The sequence below is a fragment of the Salmo salar genome, chromosome ssa06 (assembly GCF_905237065.1).
Source record: "Salmo salar chromosome ssa06, Ssal_v3.1, whole genome shotgun sequence".
In the NCBI taxonomy this organism is placed as follows: Eukaryota; Metazoa; Chordata; class Actinopteri; order Salmoniformes; family Salmonidae; genus Salmo; species Salmo salar.
The window spans coordinates 23788062-23806869 of record NC_059447.1 but is presented as its reverse complement, the minus strand read 5'-3'; the positions used below and the strand labels follow the sequence as shown (position 1 = coordinate 23806869).

General features: G+C 42.6%; 1 protein-coding gene across 1 annotated transcript in view; it reads right to left on the bottom strand.

Annotated features, from left to right (window-relative positions):
* Window positions 1-18808, bottom strand: part of LOC106594070 (protein kinase C alpha type) — a 264733-nt gene that overhangs the window by 151497 nt on the left and 94428 nt on the right. The window lies entirely within an intron of this gene.

Here is an 18808-nt window from a genome sequence, read left to right as displayed (position 1 = left end):
ATAAATGGTTGGTCGTAACTAGGGTTGCAAAGGGTCGGAAACTTTCCAGGAATTTTCCATGGGAAGTAAAGCCCGGGAATTTTGGGAATTTTGCTTAAATTCTAGGTCTTGTGGCATATTTTGGTTAAACTATCCCCACGGTCCTGTGTGGCTCAGTTGGTAGAGCGTGGTGTTTGCAACGCCAGGGTTGTGGGTTCGATTCCCATGGGGGACCAGTATGGAGAAAAACATGTATGAAATGTATGCATTCACTACTGTAAGTTGCTCTGGATAAGAGCGTCTGCTAAATGACCAAAAAATTTACAAATGTAAAATTTCATTGGAATTGCAACCCTCTGCATGCACAGTGCATTCTTCCATTACACGTGCAGCATACTGCTCCATCACATGTAGAGATGATTCTCAAGATCTTGCACACTAATGAGATGCTATTGAGCCTACACTGTCTGAGCCAAGGACTACATGCTTTCTGGTAAGCTTTAATTACAATACTGGTTGGGGTGAATATAGTTTATATGACATACATGATATTTTGTTAACTAGTAAATAGTAGCCTACAACAAAGTGTGTTTAAATAATTTCTAACTTGTTAACAATATCTGCTAATTCATTTTTGCTACCATGTGGGTTTTAGCTTGCTTGAGCCTGCTAACTGAGGAGTGTTAATTCACCCGTTTCCATACATGTTTCATTTTAAAACATTTATCTTACAAAAGAGTTGTTTAATCTAACTGCTTAACTATTTATCTGTAAATGGAATCGTATTTGGGTATATTTTTACTCATTTCTTTCTAATCTTTACAGGAAAATGCCACGGACGCTATCTGATCTGTGGAGACATTTTACTGCAGCTAATGTAGAAGGAAAAGCTGTATACATTTGCAAATACTGTGCCAAATCATATGTGAAGAATGTAACAAAGATGCAGAATCATCTGGCCAAGTGCATAAAGTTTCCTCAGCGCTCACAACAAGCAACCTATGACAAAAGTCCCTCTACTTCTATTCGAGGTGAAAATGATGAATCAGACACCTTATCGATAGCAACAGCTCATGGTCCTCCTGGAATCAGAAGTTTTTTGACTCAATGGAGGAGCGTAGTCAGAGAAATACTGATGAATGTTTTGCTCGAGCTGTGTATGCAACTGGTTCACCTCTGATGCTCACAGGCAATGTGTATTGGAAGATACTTCTGAATGTTCTTCACCCAGCATACACCCCTCCAACCAGACATGCTTTATCTACTCATTTGCTGGATGCAGAGTTCAACAGAGTTCAAGTGAAGGTCAAGCAACTCATAGCGAAAGCAGACTGTATTGCAATCAACTCTGATGGGTGGTCGAATGTTCGTGGGCAAGGAATAATTAACTGCATCATCTCCACCCCTCAATCAGTATTCTACAAGAGCACAGACACAAGGGACAACAGACCTTGCTTACATTTGTATAGGCTGCTTGGTCTAAAGTGGAGGAGTCCTACCTTCACATCACACCCATTGGCTGTGCTGCTCATGCATTGCATCTGCTCCTCAATGACATCATGGCACTGAAAACAATGGATACACTCTACAAGACAGCCAAGGAAATGGTTAGGTATGTGAAGGGTCATCAAGTTATAGCAGCAATCTACCTCATCAAGCAAAGTGAGAAGAATAAGAGCACCACATTGAAGCTGCCCAGCAACACTCATTGGGGTGGTGTTGTCATCATGTTTGGCAGTCGATCCGGGGGGAAGGAGTCTCTCCAAGAAATGGCCATATCACAGTCTGCCGATATGGACAGCCACATCAAGAGGATCTTTCTGGATGATGTATTTTGGGAGAGAGTGGTAAGCAGCCTGAAACTCCTGAAACCTATAGCAGTAGCCATTGCACGGATTGAGGGAGACAATGCCATCCTGTCTGATGTTCAGACCCTGCCTGCAGATGTAAGAGAAGAAATCCGTACTACCCTGCCCACTTCACTGTTGCTTCAAGCAGAGGAAACTGCAGTTCTGAAATACATCAAAAAGCGTGAAGACTTCTGCGTGAAGCCCATACACGCCGCAGCGTACATGTTGGACACCAAGTATGCTGGCAAGAGCATCCTGTCTGGTGCAGAGATCAACAAGGCCTATGGTATCATCACTACTGTGTCTCACCACCTTATCCTGAATGAGGGCAAAGTTCTTGGCAGTCTGGCGAAGTTCACTTCCAAGCAAGGGCTTTGGGATAGAGATGCAATATGGCAGTCGTGCCAACATATCTCATCAGCCACCTGGTGGAAGGGACTTGGATCTGAGGCTTTTTCCCCTGTTGCCTCCATCATCCTCTAAATCCCACTAACATCAGCCGCCTCAGAGTGCACTGGTCCTTGTTTGGGAACACACACACCAAAGCACGCAACAAGCTGACCAATACAAGGGTTGAACAATTGGTGGTCATCCGGGCAAATTTGTGGCTTTTTGAGCCTGACAACGAGCCATCCTCAACAAGGTTGGAAAGTGACAGTGAAGATGAGGCCTCAGAGTCTGATGTTCAAGAGGTGAACATTGAGTAGATCCAGAAAGAAGAAATGGAAGCCTGAGAGAAAGACAACCAAAGCTTTAGTTGCTAGACTATCATTTTACAGATGTATGTTGAATTTTTTTTGGGATCATTGGGGATCATTCAATAAATAATTTATTTTGTTGTTCAGTGAAATCATCCCATGTGAAGAGTCAAGAGTCAACTCATTTAATAAAAGTTCAATTCGTAAGGATTTAATCATTTGCAATTATGTCTACTTATGATAAGGTAAAAGGTTTATGTTTCTGTCTCCATATGTTATGGTAAATATATCCAATGCAAAAAACATCTACATTTAGATGGTATTAATATTAATTTGCATATATTTACGTTAATTCCCATATATTCCCAAATATTCCCATTAATTCCCACGGAAAGTTTCCACCTCTGAATATTCCCTAAAATGTGCAACCCTAGTCGTAACCACAGCAGTAAATATATCTCTATGGTTATAACAGTTTGAATAATTCCTGTAGAACAGAATGCCATCGGGGGTACGCCAAATAAAAATGTGATTAAAATGTTGAGTTTTTTGTACAAAAAAAAATTGTTTTACTTTTCTTTTTAAACTAATTCTTCACATTTTCAAACAGTCCATTTATATTTTTTCCAACAGGGCTATACATCTGGGTGAGGTTTTTTTCACACCTGAGTAGCCTCGTTTCACTGCCAAAAATAAAATTAAACCATCTAGTGTTCAGCGAAATAACAACACAATGTCAAATACAGGTAGCCTAGTCAAATAATGAACATCCAATCACATTAACCGTTACTCTCTCGCGGGAATTCCACTAACAGTCCGTATGTAGCCAAATGTAGCTGCTGCTCATTCCGTTTGCTCGAAAATTGATAAATGGTTAAAAAAAGTAAGGCCCCATAGAGTAAGGCCCCATAGGCCCCATAGAAACACATAGCAGCTCTACTGGTAGTTCTGCTACTACCAGCAGTACTACACCTGCACCTGTCGACTACACAAGTTGTTCTGCTTCCACGAGCACATCCAATGCTAGCATCAGTAATTCTACATTTGTTGTGGCATTGCAGGAGATGTTTTGAAACAATTACTGCTTCACATACAAGCCAGTGAATTCTGTGTTACAGCTGGATGAGTCAACAGACGTGGCAGGCCTGGCACAGCTCCTGGTTTATGTCCGTTACGTTTATAGGGGGTCAATTAAGGAAGATATCCTCTTCTGCAAACCACTGGAAACCAGGACAACAGGAGAGGATATTTTTTAAGTACTGGACAGCTGTCACGTCCTGACCCTTGTAAGATGTCATTTTCTATAGTAAAGTAGGTCAGGGCGTGACGGGGTGTTTTTGGGTGGTTTTCTATGTTATCTATTCTATGTGGTTATTGTAGGTTTCCATTTCTATGTTGGGGTTTTTGGGATGATCTCCAATTAGAGGCAGCCGGTCCTCGTTGTCTCTAATTGGAGATCATATTTAAGTAGGGTTTTTTTCCATTTGTGTTTGTGGGTTGTTATCTTTTAAGTAGTGTTTATTTCTCTCTGCGTCACGGTTTGTTGTTTTGTTAATCAAGTTATTTGTGTATTTGCAATGTTTCACGGAAATAATAAATATGTGGAACTACAACCATGCTGCACTTTGGTCCGATCCTTTAGACAACCGTGACAACAGCTTTGTGACATCAAATGGACTTTGGTGGTCAAGATGTGTTGGTATCTGTACTGATGGTGCAAAAGCCATATGACAGGGAGACATAGTGGAGTGGTAACGCGCGTGAAGCACTGCTCCCAACGCCACTTGGGTACACTGCAGCATCCACCGAGAGGCTTTTGCTGCCAAGGGAATGCCTGACAGCTTGAAAGACGTTTTGGATACTACAGTGAAAATGGTTAACTTTGTTAAAGCAAGGCCCCTGAACTCTCGTGTATTTTCTGCACTATGCAATGATATGGGCAGCGACCATGTAACGCTTTTACAACATACAGAAGTGCGCTGGTTATCAAGGGGCAAAGTATTGACTCATTTTTTTAAATTGAGAGACGAGCTTAAAGTTTTCTTTACTGACTATAATTTTCACTTGTCTGACTGCTTGCATGACGACGAGTTTCTCACACGACTGGCCTATCTGGGTGATGTTTTTTCTCGCCTGAATGATCTGAATCTAGGATTACAGGGACTCTCCGCAACTACATTCAATGTGCGGGACAAAATTGAGGCTATGATTAAGAAGTTGGAGCTCTTCTCTGTCTGCATGAACTTTTTAAGGTATAGGGGGCAGTATTTTCATTTTCGAATGAAAAGCGTGCCCAGAGTAAACTGCCTAATACTCGGGCCCAGAGTCAAATATTTGCATATTATTAGTAGATTTGGATAGAAAACACTCTGAAGTTTCTAAAACTGTTTGAATGATGTCTATGAGTATAACAGAACTCATATGGCAGGCAAAAACCTGAGAAAAATCCAACCAGGAAGTGGGAAATCTGAGAATTGTAGTTCTTCTTTTGAATCCCTATCGAAACTACAGTGTCTGTGGGGTCACGTTGCACTTCCTAAGGCTTCCATTGGCTGTCAACAGCCTTTAGAAATGTGTTTCATCCTTCTCCTGTTACTGGGCAGAAAATAGGAGCTCAGTCAATGAGTGGACTGCCTGGGACCAGTGAGTTGTTTACTGCGCAGGCATATTTGGCGCACCGCTCCTTCTTTTTCCTCTGTAATGAATACGCTATTGTCCGGTTGGAATATTATCGACGTTTTATGTTCAAGTGACCCTAAGGATTGATTGTAAACAATTGACATGTTTCTACGAACGGTAATGGAACTATTTGACTTTTCGTGTCTGGATTTACGCTCGCGCGTTATGCCTTTGGATAGTGATCTGAACGCACGAACAAAACGGAGGTATTTGGACATAAATTTCGAACAAAAATAACATTTCTTGTGGAAGTAGGAGTCCTGGGAGTGCATTCTGACAAAGATCAGCAAAGGTAAGAGAATATTTATAATACTAATTCTGAGTTTAGTTGACCCCAGAACTTGGCGGGTATCTGTATAGCTTGCTTTGATGGCTGAGCTATGTACTCAGAATATTGAAAAATGTGCTTTCTCCGTAAAGCTATTTTGAAATCTGACACAGCGGTTGCATTAAGGAGAAGTAGATTTATAATTCTTTCAATAACTGTTGTAAATTTTATCAATATTTTTGTAAATTGATGTGCTCATTCACCGGGAGTTTTGGTGGGAATACATTTTCTGAACATCACGCGTCAATGTAAAATGGCGTTTTTGGATATAAATATGAACTTTATCGAGCAAAACATATATGTATTGTGTAACATGAAGTCCTATGAGTGCCATCTGATGAAGATCAAAGGTTAGTGAATATTTTAGCTGTATTTTTGGTTTTTGTGATGCATGTCCTTGCTTAGAAAATGGCTGTGTGGTGTTTCTTGTGAAGTTTATGTCCTAACATAATCTAATTTTATAGCCTTTTTGAAATCGGACGATGTGGTTAGATTAACGAGAAGTTTATCTTTAAAATGGTGTAAAATAGTTGATTGTTTGAGAAAATGAAATTATGAGATTTGTGCTGTTTTGTATTTCACGCCATGCTATTTCACTGGCTGTTGAATAGTGTGTCCCGCAGGTGGCTAGCGTCCCACGTAGCCCATAGAAGTTAACAAGGACAACACACAGGTCTTTCCATCATTGTATAATTTTTGTGTGAAAATGAACTCAAGCTTACGGACAATGTCAAATGTGATATAGCGAAGCACCTGAGTGAGCTGAGTTCGCATTTCCACTGGTACTTTCCCGAAACGGACGACACAAACAACTGGATTCGTTATCCCTTTCATGCCCTGCTTCCAGTTCACTTAACGATATCTGAACAAGAGAGCCCCATCGAAATTGCAATAAGCAGTTCTGTGAAAATATAATTTAATCAGAAGCCACTGCCAGAGTATCCTGCCTTGGCGAATCGCGCTGTTAAGACACTGATGCCCTTTGCAACCACGTACCTATGTGAGAGTGGATTCTCGGCCCTCACTCGCATGAAAACTAAATACAGGCACAGACTGTGTGTGGAAAATGATTTAAGACTGAGACTCTCTCCAATACAACCCAACATTGCAGAGTTATGTGCATCCTTTCAAGCACACCCTTCTCATTAACCTGTGGTGAGTTATTCACAATTTTCGATGAACAAATAAAGGTTTATATGTAAGATGGCTAAATAAAGAGCAAAATTATTGATTATTATTCTATTATTATTTGTGCCCTGGTCCTATAAGAGGTCTTTGTCACTTCCCACGAGCCGGGTGGGAAGTGACAAAAACTCACACTCATTCTTATGTTTAATACATGTATCGTATAGTGTATGTGTGTGGGAGGCTTACAATGATGGCAAAACACAACATTTGAGAGTGCGTTGACCCTGGTGCTAGAGGGGGTACACAGCTGGAGGATGAATGTTTGAAGGGGTACGGGACTATAAAAAGTTTGGGAACCACTGCTGTAGAAGACACTTGTCAGAAAGGAGAATACATGGTACAGTAGGTTGGTAGATAGTTTAGATGTTTTATTTTGATGCCAGGTTGTATTGGACCCAAGTAATGAACCACCACTCTCCAAGGCTCTCACTTCCACTTGTTTACCACCAAGACAGTGTGTGTGTGTGTGTGTGTGTGTGTGTGTGTGTGTGTGTGTGTGTGTGTGTGTGTGTGTGTGTGTGTGTGTGTGTGTGTGTGTGTGTGTGTGTGTGTGTGTGTGTGTGTGTGTGTGTGTGCGTGTGTGTGTGTGTGTGCATACGTTCTGTGGGAGTCATGGTGATGATCAACAGACCTAGTCAATACCTCTCGTAAAGAAAGGAGAGGATAAGCAAGACAATTACCAAGCAAATCAATAATTCATGTTTTGGGAATGACTGTGCACAGCAGTCACTGTGGAGTGTGCATGCCGTCAGTTAATCTCTGGCAGTTAGCACTGTGTATCTATCTGTAGGCTGTTGTGTAATTGGACAACTGGGTGCTTTTAAAAGTGGCTGAGTCCTGGTATACAGTATACAGTGGAACAGAGACCTTCTGTCAATTCCCACTCAAATTTGAGAGCTCTTCAACATTGAGAGACTGATAGTCAATCATCACCACCACCACAACCATCACCATCATTATCACCATCACCACCACAACCATCACTATCATCATCATCATCATCCCCACCACCACCAACATCATCACCACCCCAACCATCACTATCATCATCATTATCATCATCCCCACCACCACCACTAACATCACCACCCCAACCATCATCATCACCACAACAACCATCATCATCACCACCACCACAACCATCACTATCATCATCATCATCATCCCCACCACCACCAACATCATCACCACCCCAACCATCACTATCATCATCATTATCATCATCCCCACCATCACCACTAACATCACCACCCCAACCATCATCATCACCACAACAACCATCATCATCACCACCACCACAACCATCATCATCATCACCACAACAACCATCATCATCATCATCCCCACCACCACAGCTATCATGCACATCACTACCACCACCACAACCATCATCATCATCATCATCATCATCCCCACCACAATCATCATCACCACCACCACCACTACAACCATCATCATCATCCCCACCACCACTACAACCATGATCATCATCATAACCACCACTACCACAACCATCATCATCATCATCACCACCACAACCATCATCATCATCATCACCACCACAGCCATCATCATCATCATCCCCACCACAAACATTACCATCATCAGCATAATCATCACCACCACAACCATCATCATCATCACCACCACAACCATCATCATCATCATCACCACCACAGCAGTCATCATCATCATCCCCACCACAAACATCACCATCATGAGCATAGTCATCACCACCTCAACCATCATCACTACCGCCACCACAACCATCAACATCATCATATATCAACACAGCAGTCATCATCATCATCCCCACCACAACCATCATCATCCCCACCACAGCCATCATCATCATCGTCATCATCCCCATCACAACCATCACCATCATCCCACCACAACAACCATCATCATCATCATCAACCCCACCACAACCACAACCATCATCATCACCCCCACAACCATCACAATCATCCTCACCACCACCACCACCACCACCACCACCACAACAATCATCATCACTACCACCACTATAACCATCATCATCATCATCATCATCATTACCAGAACCATCATCTTACCACCACCACCACCACAACCATCATCATCACCACCACTATAACCATCATCATCATCATCATCACCAGAACCATCATCATCACCACCACCACCACCACCACCACCACCACCACCATCATCATCATCACCATCATCACCACCACCAACCATCACTACCACCACCACCACAACCATCATCATCATCATCCCCACCACCTTTACAACCACCACAACCATCATCATCATCATCATAACCACCACCATCACAACCATCATCATCATCACCACCACAGCCATCATCATCATCATCATCCACACCACGACCATCATCATCACCACCACAGCCATCATCATCATCATCATCACCACCACAGCTATCATCATCATCATCATCACACCACCACGACCATCATCATCACCACCACAGCCATCATCATCATCATCATCACCACCACAGCTATTATCATCATCATCATCACCACCACAGCTATCATCATCATCATCATCATCACCACCACAGCTATCATCATCATCATTATCACCACCACAGCCATCATCATCATCATCATCATCATCACCACCACAGCCATCATCATCATCATCATCACCACCACAGCTATCATCATCATCATCACCACCACAGCCATCATCATCATCATCGTCATCATCCCCACCACAACCATCACCATCATCATCATCACCACCACAACCATCACCATCATCCTCATCATCACCACCACCACAACCATCATCCTCATCATCAACACCACCACCACAACCATCACCATCATCATCATCCCCACCACCACAACAACCATCATCATCATCATTCCCACCACCGCCACAACAATCATCATCACCACCACCACTATAACCATCATCATCATCATCATTACCAGAACCATCATCACCACCACCACCACCACCATCACCACAACCATCATCATCATCCCCACCACCACTACAACCACCACAACCATCATCATCATCATCATAACCACCACCACCACAACCATCATCATCATCACCACCACAGCCATCATCATCATCACCACCACAGCCATCATCATCATTACCACCAGAACCATCATCATCATCCCCACCACAACCATCATCATCATCATCACCACCACAACCATCATCATCATCCCCACCACAACCATCATCATCATCATCCCCACCACAACCATCACCATATCATCATCATCCCCACCACAACCATCATCATCATCATCACCACCACAACCATCAACATCATCATCATCCCCACCACAACCATTATCATCACCACCACAGCCATTATCACCATTGTCATCATCCCCATCACAACCATCACCATCATCCCCACCACAACAACCATCATCATCATCATCATCATCATCCCCACCACCACCACAACCATCATCACCACCACTATAACCATCATCATCATCATTACCAGAACCATCATCATCACCACCACCACCACCACAACCATCATCATCACCACCACCACAGCCATCATCATCACCACCACCACCAACATCCATCACCACCACCACCACCATCATCACCACCACAGCCATCATCATCATCATCACCACCACAGCCATCAACATCATCATCATCACCACCACAACCATAATTATCATCACTACCGCCACCACAACCATCAACATCATCATCATCATCATCATCACCACCACAGCCATCATCATCACCACCAATATCATCACCACCACCACAACCATCATCATCACCACCACCACAGCCATCATCATCACCACCACCACCAACATCCATCACCACCACCACCACCACAACCATCATCATCACCACCACTATAACCATCATCATCACCACCACTATAACCATCATCATCATCATTACCAGAACCATCATCATCACCACCACCACCACCACAACCATCATCATCACCACCACCACAGCCATCATCATCACCACCACCACCACAACCATCATCACCACCACCACCACAACCATCATCACCACCACCACCACCATCATCACCACCACAACCATAATTATCATCACTACCGCCACCACAACCATCAACATCATCATCATCATCATCATCACCACCACAGCCATCATCATCACCACCATTATCATCACCACCACCACAACCATCATCATCATCATCAACATCGTCATCCTATCTGAATCTCTAAGTGTGCAGTATGCATCAGAGATGTTTCCATGGTAATCTGCTGGTTTCTGCTGAGAAGGGGAAAAGAGGATGAATTCATCTTCCTGAGTAATAAAGGTACAGAAAAAAAGAGTATAAATAAAAAGCTCAGCAAATATCTCTCAGTGTGATTTATTCCTGCTCACTCTCTGTCACCACCTCCAATTGTCATGCCCACATCAGGTAAACACAGAGATGAGAACACACACACACACACACCCCACTACTGTGATGGGGAGCATAACAAACACACCCCACTACTGTGATGGGGAGCATAACAAACACACCCCACTACTGTGATGGGGAGGATAACAAACACACCCCACTACTGTAATGGGGAACATAACACACTTGCACACGTGCATGCAGGCAAGCACATACACAAACACACACACATATGCACACATACGCACACACTGGTAACTGTAAAAAGTATATGCTTTACCTCAGGTTACCCATTATGGATGGTAACTATATAATCAATGTAGCTTTACTCCTGTCAGGGGAAATGAGCAAAACAAGGTTGCTTTACTCCTGTCAGGGGAATTTAGCAAAACAAGGTTGCTTTACTCCTGTCAGGGGAATTTAGCAAAACAAGGTTGCTTTACTCCTGTCAGGGGAATTTAGCAAAACAAGGTTGCTTTACTCCTGTCAGGGGAATTTAGCAAAACAAGGTTGCTTTACTCCTGTCAGGGGAATTTAGCAAAACAAGGTTGCTTTACTCCTGTCAGGGGAATTTAGCAAAACAAGGTTGCTTTACTCCTGTCAGGGGAATTTAGCAAAACAAGGTTGCTATACTCATGTCAGGAGAATTTAGCGAGAAGAAGTGTCAGCCTATTTGCAACTATTGCCTTTCCATGTTCATTGTCATTTGTTGCACTTGCATTATGTAACGTCTATGAATCACATGATTATGAAGGCATAAATGTATGAAAGTTCAGTCTTTGTGATGTAATAGTCTATTAATGTTATGTATTAAGTCATGCTTTATGTTTTGTATGGACCCCAGGAAGAGTAGCTGCTGCTTAAGAAGTAGCTAATGGGGATCCTAATAAAATACTAATTCACAAGCACACACACATACCAATGTGGCACTGGACATTTGACCGGCAACATTTTAATTTACCGGACATTTGAGAAATGTACCGGAACCATATGCATTGGGTGCTCAGAATGACAGAAATCACATTTAGAATATGGTAATTGATATTAACAGAACATGCAAGAATGTGCGGTCCTTTTTAAAGAATTCTAATGTGCACTTTTTAACATAGAATAACTGTCCACATTTACTTTTCCTCAGCCAACAAGATGAGTAACGAACAGCAAAATCACTAGCCTATGTCAATCTACTATAGTAGAAAAGTTTAGGCTACCTATTCTATTGGTCAGCTTGTTGAGAAAGGAAAGGCCTATTCCAAACAGACTCTGGGACAGTTGTGGGATCATATATCCCTAATTCATACAACCAGTAGGCCTAGGCTACATAAAAAAACGAGCAATGAGTCCGATGCAACAGATCACAACGTTTAGCTTAAAATGTTGTTCACATTATAAGCGCAGCAATGCGCACAACGTAGTAGGCTATGCGCGAATGCTCGATCCATAATGCAATTAGCAGGAAAACACCGTTGTCAAAAGGGCACTGCACATGCGAGCAGTTTCATGTGATAGATATGAAAATATCCCTTAGAAATTTTGAAAGAGACGAGATTTTACAGTCTACTTTGAAGCAACGTAAGACATGCCTCATGCCTCATCAATTAAGTACTGTATATGTTTTCAAAATGCATACTGCCTTCAGCTCATTGCAAAGTGGCGTTGATGATGAAGCCAGCCTTCCGTTGCCGTTTGAAGCCATTTTCAAAACAACTGGGAACTCGTAAATCTCCGACTTCATTGTGTTCAAGACAACTGGGAAATTGGGAAAAACGAGCTCCGACTAGGAAAAATAGTTTTGAACGGTTATCCAACTCGGAATTCCAACTCGGGAACTCTCTCTAGAGAGACTTTCCAACCTGAAGATCACTGACGTCATGATTTCCAGGAATTCCCAGTTGTCTTGAAAGCACCACAAGATGCTGCAGCAGCAGCTCAAGTGCTGTTACAGATTTTCCACTCAATGGCTCAGAATTCTGTATGTCATAGGCATGTGATAAATAAGATACATAAAGAATATATGCCAATTTAATTCCACAAAATTATGCAAATTGACCTATAGACCGATAAGCATGACCAGTCAAATGTATTTATATCGACTGTTATTTCCATCAATAAATTGGCTATTTTTTTACTGAAAACCCTGACACACACACACACACACACACACACACACACACACACACACACACACACACACACACACACACACACACACACACACACACACACACACACACACACACACACACACACACACACACACACACTCAATCTATAAGGTTTTGTCTTCCATTATCCTGTTCCTCCCACAAAACACCTTTCCACAGCTTGTGCTGACTCCAGGTATTATTCTGCTAATTAACTGCCAATTTGACTGGTATTCAGTGTGGCTTTCTTCTTCTGTGTGAATGCAGATCAGATGTTCTCTTGGGTGATATTTGCAGGGTAAATATCAGAGGATATGGTTGTAGCTACCATGGAGATGAGAGAAATCTCTGGAACACTCTGTGGGGTAACCCTGGAGATAGAACACTGGGGCTTTGATCTAAGCTTAGAGTCAACAGCTATAGCTTCCAAGGCTAATAAAGGTATTTTGTAATCAATGTTCCCATAATATTTGTGTCCCAAAGTGCTCCATAAACATTGCGTGAAACTTTGTACAACAGGTGGATAACCAAGAGGAGGTACAGACACAGCAGTGTTCATAAATTCTGGTCCTGGGGACCCACAAGGTGTGCATGATGTTGTACCAGCCAAGCTCTCTTAGCTCGAGGTGAACCAGATGTGTTAAAACTGATCTTCCAAGATGGCATAGGAGTGGGATGTCTGTTTTGATTGTCTTGTTCCGTCCCTTGTATATATAGTTTTTTCTTCGTATATTTGTAATATTTTTAATCTCTTTTTCAATCTATGGACTGAACATACTCTCCTGCAGCGCGCCTCACCCAATGTGGTATGGATTTTTTACACTTTAGAACCTGGAACCCCCTTCAGAAGCTAGCCAGCTAACTAGCTACTAGCTAGTAGTCGGTTAACCACTGCTAGCGGTCATCACCATTAACTCGGACATCTGCCAGCCTCAGCACGGTCAATACCTGCCAGCCTGCACAGCACGATATCAACCCAGAGCATACCGGACTGCTTATCTCTACCACATCTCCAGATTCCTACCGCAAGCTCTGAACCTTTACTCCGGATCATCGCAGCTAGCTAGCTGCAATCCGAGTGGCTACTCCTGGCTAACGTCTCTGTTCCGAAGCAAGCACCAGTTAGCATGGAGCTAGCCTTGAACTAGGCCCATCTCCTGGCTAGCCGAAGAGATCCATCAAGCAATTCATGGGCTTCAATTATCTCTTTTGCCAATTGGCCTGGACCCTTTGCTGCCGACACAGAACCCTGCCGATCCATCACGACTGGTCTGCCAACGTAATCATCTGAGGGGGTTTCAACAGGCTCTCACGTTGCAACGTCCCCATGAGGCCCATCTGCTAGCCTGCTGCTAGCCCCGGCCTGCTAGCTGTCTGAATCGAGGTGCCTCCAGCTCGCCTAGCTACTCACTGGACCCTATGATCACTCGGCTACACATGCCTCTCCCTAATGTCAATATGCCTTGTCTATTGCTGTTTTGGTTAGTAATTTTTGTCTTATTTCACTGTATAGCCTCCAGCCCTGCTCAGTATGCCTTAGCTAGCCCTTATGTTCCACACCCCACACATGAGGTGACCGCACCTGGCTTAAATGGTGCCTCTAGAGACAAAACCTCTCTCATCATCACTCAATGCCTAGGCTTACCTCCACTGTACTCACATCCTACCATACCCTTGTCTGTACATTATGCCTTGAATCTATTCTTCCATGCCCAGAAACTTGCTCCTTTTACTGTCTGTTCTGAATGCACTAGACGACCAGTTCTTTAGCCTTTAGCCGTACCCTTATCCTATTCCTCCTCTGTTACTCTGGTGATGTAGAGGTTAACCCAGGCCCTGCAGCCCCCAGCACCACTTCTATTCCTCAGGCGCTCTCATTTGTTGACTTCTGTAACCGTAAAAACATTGGTTGCATGCATGTTAACATTAGAAGCCTCCTCCCTAAGTTTGTTTTATTCACTGCTTTAGCACACTCCGCCAACCCAGATGTCCTAGTCGTGTCTGAATAGTGGCTTAGAAAGGCCACCAAAAATACAGAAATTTCAATCCCTAACTATAATATTTTCCGACAGGATAGAACTGCCAAAGGGGGCGGAGTTGCAATCTACTGCAGAGATAGCCTGCAGAGTTCTGTCATACTATCCAGGTCTGTGCCCAAACAATTCAAGCTTCTACTTTAAAAATCCACCTTTCCAGAAACAAGTCTCTCACCGTTGCCGCTTGTTATAAACCCCCCACAGCCCCCAGCTGTGCCCTGGACACCATATGTGAATTGATCGCCCCCCTTCTATCTTCAGAGTTCGTACTGTTAGGTGACTTAAACTGGGACATGCTTAACACCCCGGCTGTCCTACAATCTAAGTTAGATGTCGTCAATCGCACACAAATTATCAAGAAACCTACCAGGTACAACCCTAAATCCGTAACCATGGGCACCCTCTTAGATAGCATCCTGCCCAACTTGCCCTCTACATACACCTCTGCTGTCTTCAACCAGGGTCTCAGCAATCACTGCCTCATTACCTGCGTGCATAATGATCCGTGGTCAAACGACCACCCCTCATCACTGTCAAATGCTCCCTAAAACACTTCAGCGAGCAGGCCTTTCCAATCAACCTGGCCCGGGTATCCTGGAAGGATATTGACCTCATCCCATCAGTAGACGATGCCTGGTTGCTCTTCAAAAGTGCTTTCCTCTCCATCTTAAATAAGCATGCACCATTCAAAAAATGTAGAACTAAGAACAGATATAGCCCTTGGTTCACCCCAGACTTGACTGCCCTTGACCAGCACAAAAACATCCTGTGGCATTCTTCATTAGCATCGAATAGCCCCCTCGATATGCAACTTTTCAGGGATGTCAGGAACCAATATACTCAGTCAGTTAGGAAAGCTAAGGCTAGCTTTTTCAAGCAGAATTTTTCAAGCAGAATTTCAAGCAGAAATTACTTCCTGTAGTAGTAATTCCAAAAAGTTTTGGAACACTGTAAAGTCCATGGAGAATAAGAGCACCTCCTCCCAGCTGCCCACTGCAATGAGGATAGGAAACATTGTCACCACCGACAGGGGCGAAAATCTGATATCAACTTTGGAGGGGACAATTACATGAAATTTTCTCAAGAGCAATTCCTGAGGGGGACACCAAAAGTAGTGCTGTAACACATAGCCTGGTAAATGTATATTGAGGAACCAAAGAAATAAGGTGTTTGCCGTACTCCTAACTACCAGTACCCAAAACGACACAACTAATCACAACAGCAATACCATTGCCTTTAACAAATCTTAGTTCAGTCACCAGTTTAAGTTGAGAGTGGGGGTATCCATGGCATTTTCCAATTATGTTCCTATTTTGCAAGTCAAAAAAATTGAGAACCTTTCATAATGTTGCCAAACAAAGACTCAACAAACTTACCTGAGACTCCCTGTCTCTGCCAGTCTGTCCCTGCATATCTGTCCCCAACTCTACTGTCTGTGTGCCATCTGTTGCCTGCTCTGCCTAATGACATCATTGTGAAACATTTCCATTAGAATTTCATTTCTTTCTTATGAACATTTTATCAACTAGTCTTTGAGATATTAGGCTACTAGGGTTCTTACTATGCGTTTTGGTGTATTGAAAAATACTCTGATGTCCGTCTTTTATTTTTCTGCCATTTTTCTACCTGGCTGGCTGGCTGGCTACACACACAGTGTGTAGGTTATTTACAGTAGGAGATGGGCTTCTATCATCTTCAATCATTCTATATGGGCTTCGATCTAAAAGGTAGCTAGCAAATGTGAAACGGATTAAAATGACAAGAGTTGACAGCTGTATGAGTTCACCATTTACACAACATATGCTGCAACCTTTTGTAATTTTAATAGTTTGTTTCATATTGGCTGGCTTCCAACAATAGCTGAATTTGCAAAGCTAGCGAGCACCAATTCAGTTTCAGTGGTGTTTGCTATAATCTTTGCTACCCGGGTTAACCTGTTATGGCTAGGGGGCAGTATTTTCACGGCCGGATAAAAAACGTACCCGATTTAATCTGATTATTACTCCTGCCCAGAAACTAGAATATGCATATAATTATTAGCTTTGGATAGAAAACACTCCAAAGTTTCTAAAACTGTTTGAATGGTGTCTGTGAGTATAACAGAACTCATTTGGCAGGCCAAAACCTGAGAAGATTCCTTACAGGAAGTGCCCTGTCTGACCATTTCTTGCCCTTCTTGATTATCTCTATCCAATACAGGGGGATCTCTGCTGTTACGTGACACTTCCTACGGCTCCCATGGGCTCTCAGAAGGCGGCAAAAAGCTGGATCGTGGCTTTGCAGGCTCTGGCTGAAAAAAAGTAGCGCGTTTGGATAGTGGCCGGTCACAATACTATGAAACTCAGGCTCGTGCATGAGGGGATCCCATGCTTTTATTTTCTCTCTCTTTGTACGTATACACGCTTTCCCGGTCGGAATATTGTCGCTTTTTTACGAGAAAAATTGCATAAAAATTGATTTTAAACAGCGGTTGACATGCTTCGAAGTACGGTAATGGAATATTTAGAAATCTTTTGTCACGAAATTATTTTGAACCAAACCAACATTTGTTATTGAAGTAGCAGTCCTGGGAGTGCATTCTGACGAAGAACACCAAAGGTAATCAAACTTTTCTAATAGTAAATCGCAGTTTGCTCAGGGCTAAACTTGGTGGGTGTCTAAATAGCTAGCCGTGATGGCTGGGCTATCTACTCAGAATATTGCAAAATGTGCTTTCACCGAAAAGCTATTTTAAAATCGGACACCTCGATTGCACAAAGGAGTTCTGTATCTATAATTCTTAAAATAATTGTTATGTTTTTTTGTGAACGTTTATCGTGAGTAATTTAGTAAATTCACCGGAGGTTTGCTAGTTCTGAACGTCACATGCTAATGTAAAAAGCTGTTTTTTGATATAAATATGAACTTGATTGAACAAAACATGCATGTATTGTATAACATAATGTCCTAGGTGTGTCATCTGATGAAGATCATCAAAGGTTAGTGCTGCATTTAGCTGTGGTTTTGTTTTTTGTGACATTATATGCTAGCTTGAAAAATGGGTGTCTGAGTATTTCTGGCTGGGTACTTTGCTGACATAATCTAATGTTTTGCTTTCGCTGTAAAGGCTTTTTGAAATCGGACTGTGTGGTTAGATAAAGGAGAGTCTTGTCTTTAAAATGCTGTAAAATAGTCATATGTTTGAAAAATTTAAGTTTTTGTATTTTTGAGGAATTTGTAATTCGCGCCACGCCTATCATTGGATATTGGAGCAGGTGTTCCGCTAGCGGAACGTCTAGATGTAAGAGGTTAAATAAAGGTGAAATAAAATAAATAAAGAAAAGTTCACTTGCGACAATTTAGCTTTTGCAACGAGACCATTAAATATATTTAAGACAATGGTAGAAGAGAGTGTAGTTCTGTTCAGTTTGGATTTCAGTTTATCGCTTACCTTATCACAGGGACTTTGAAGCACTAACTTACATCATCTGCATGCTGATTCCATCTTTGACGACGCCA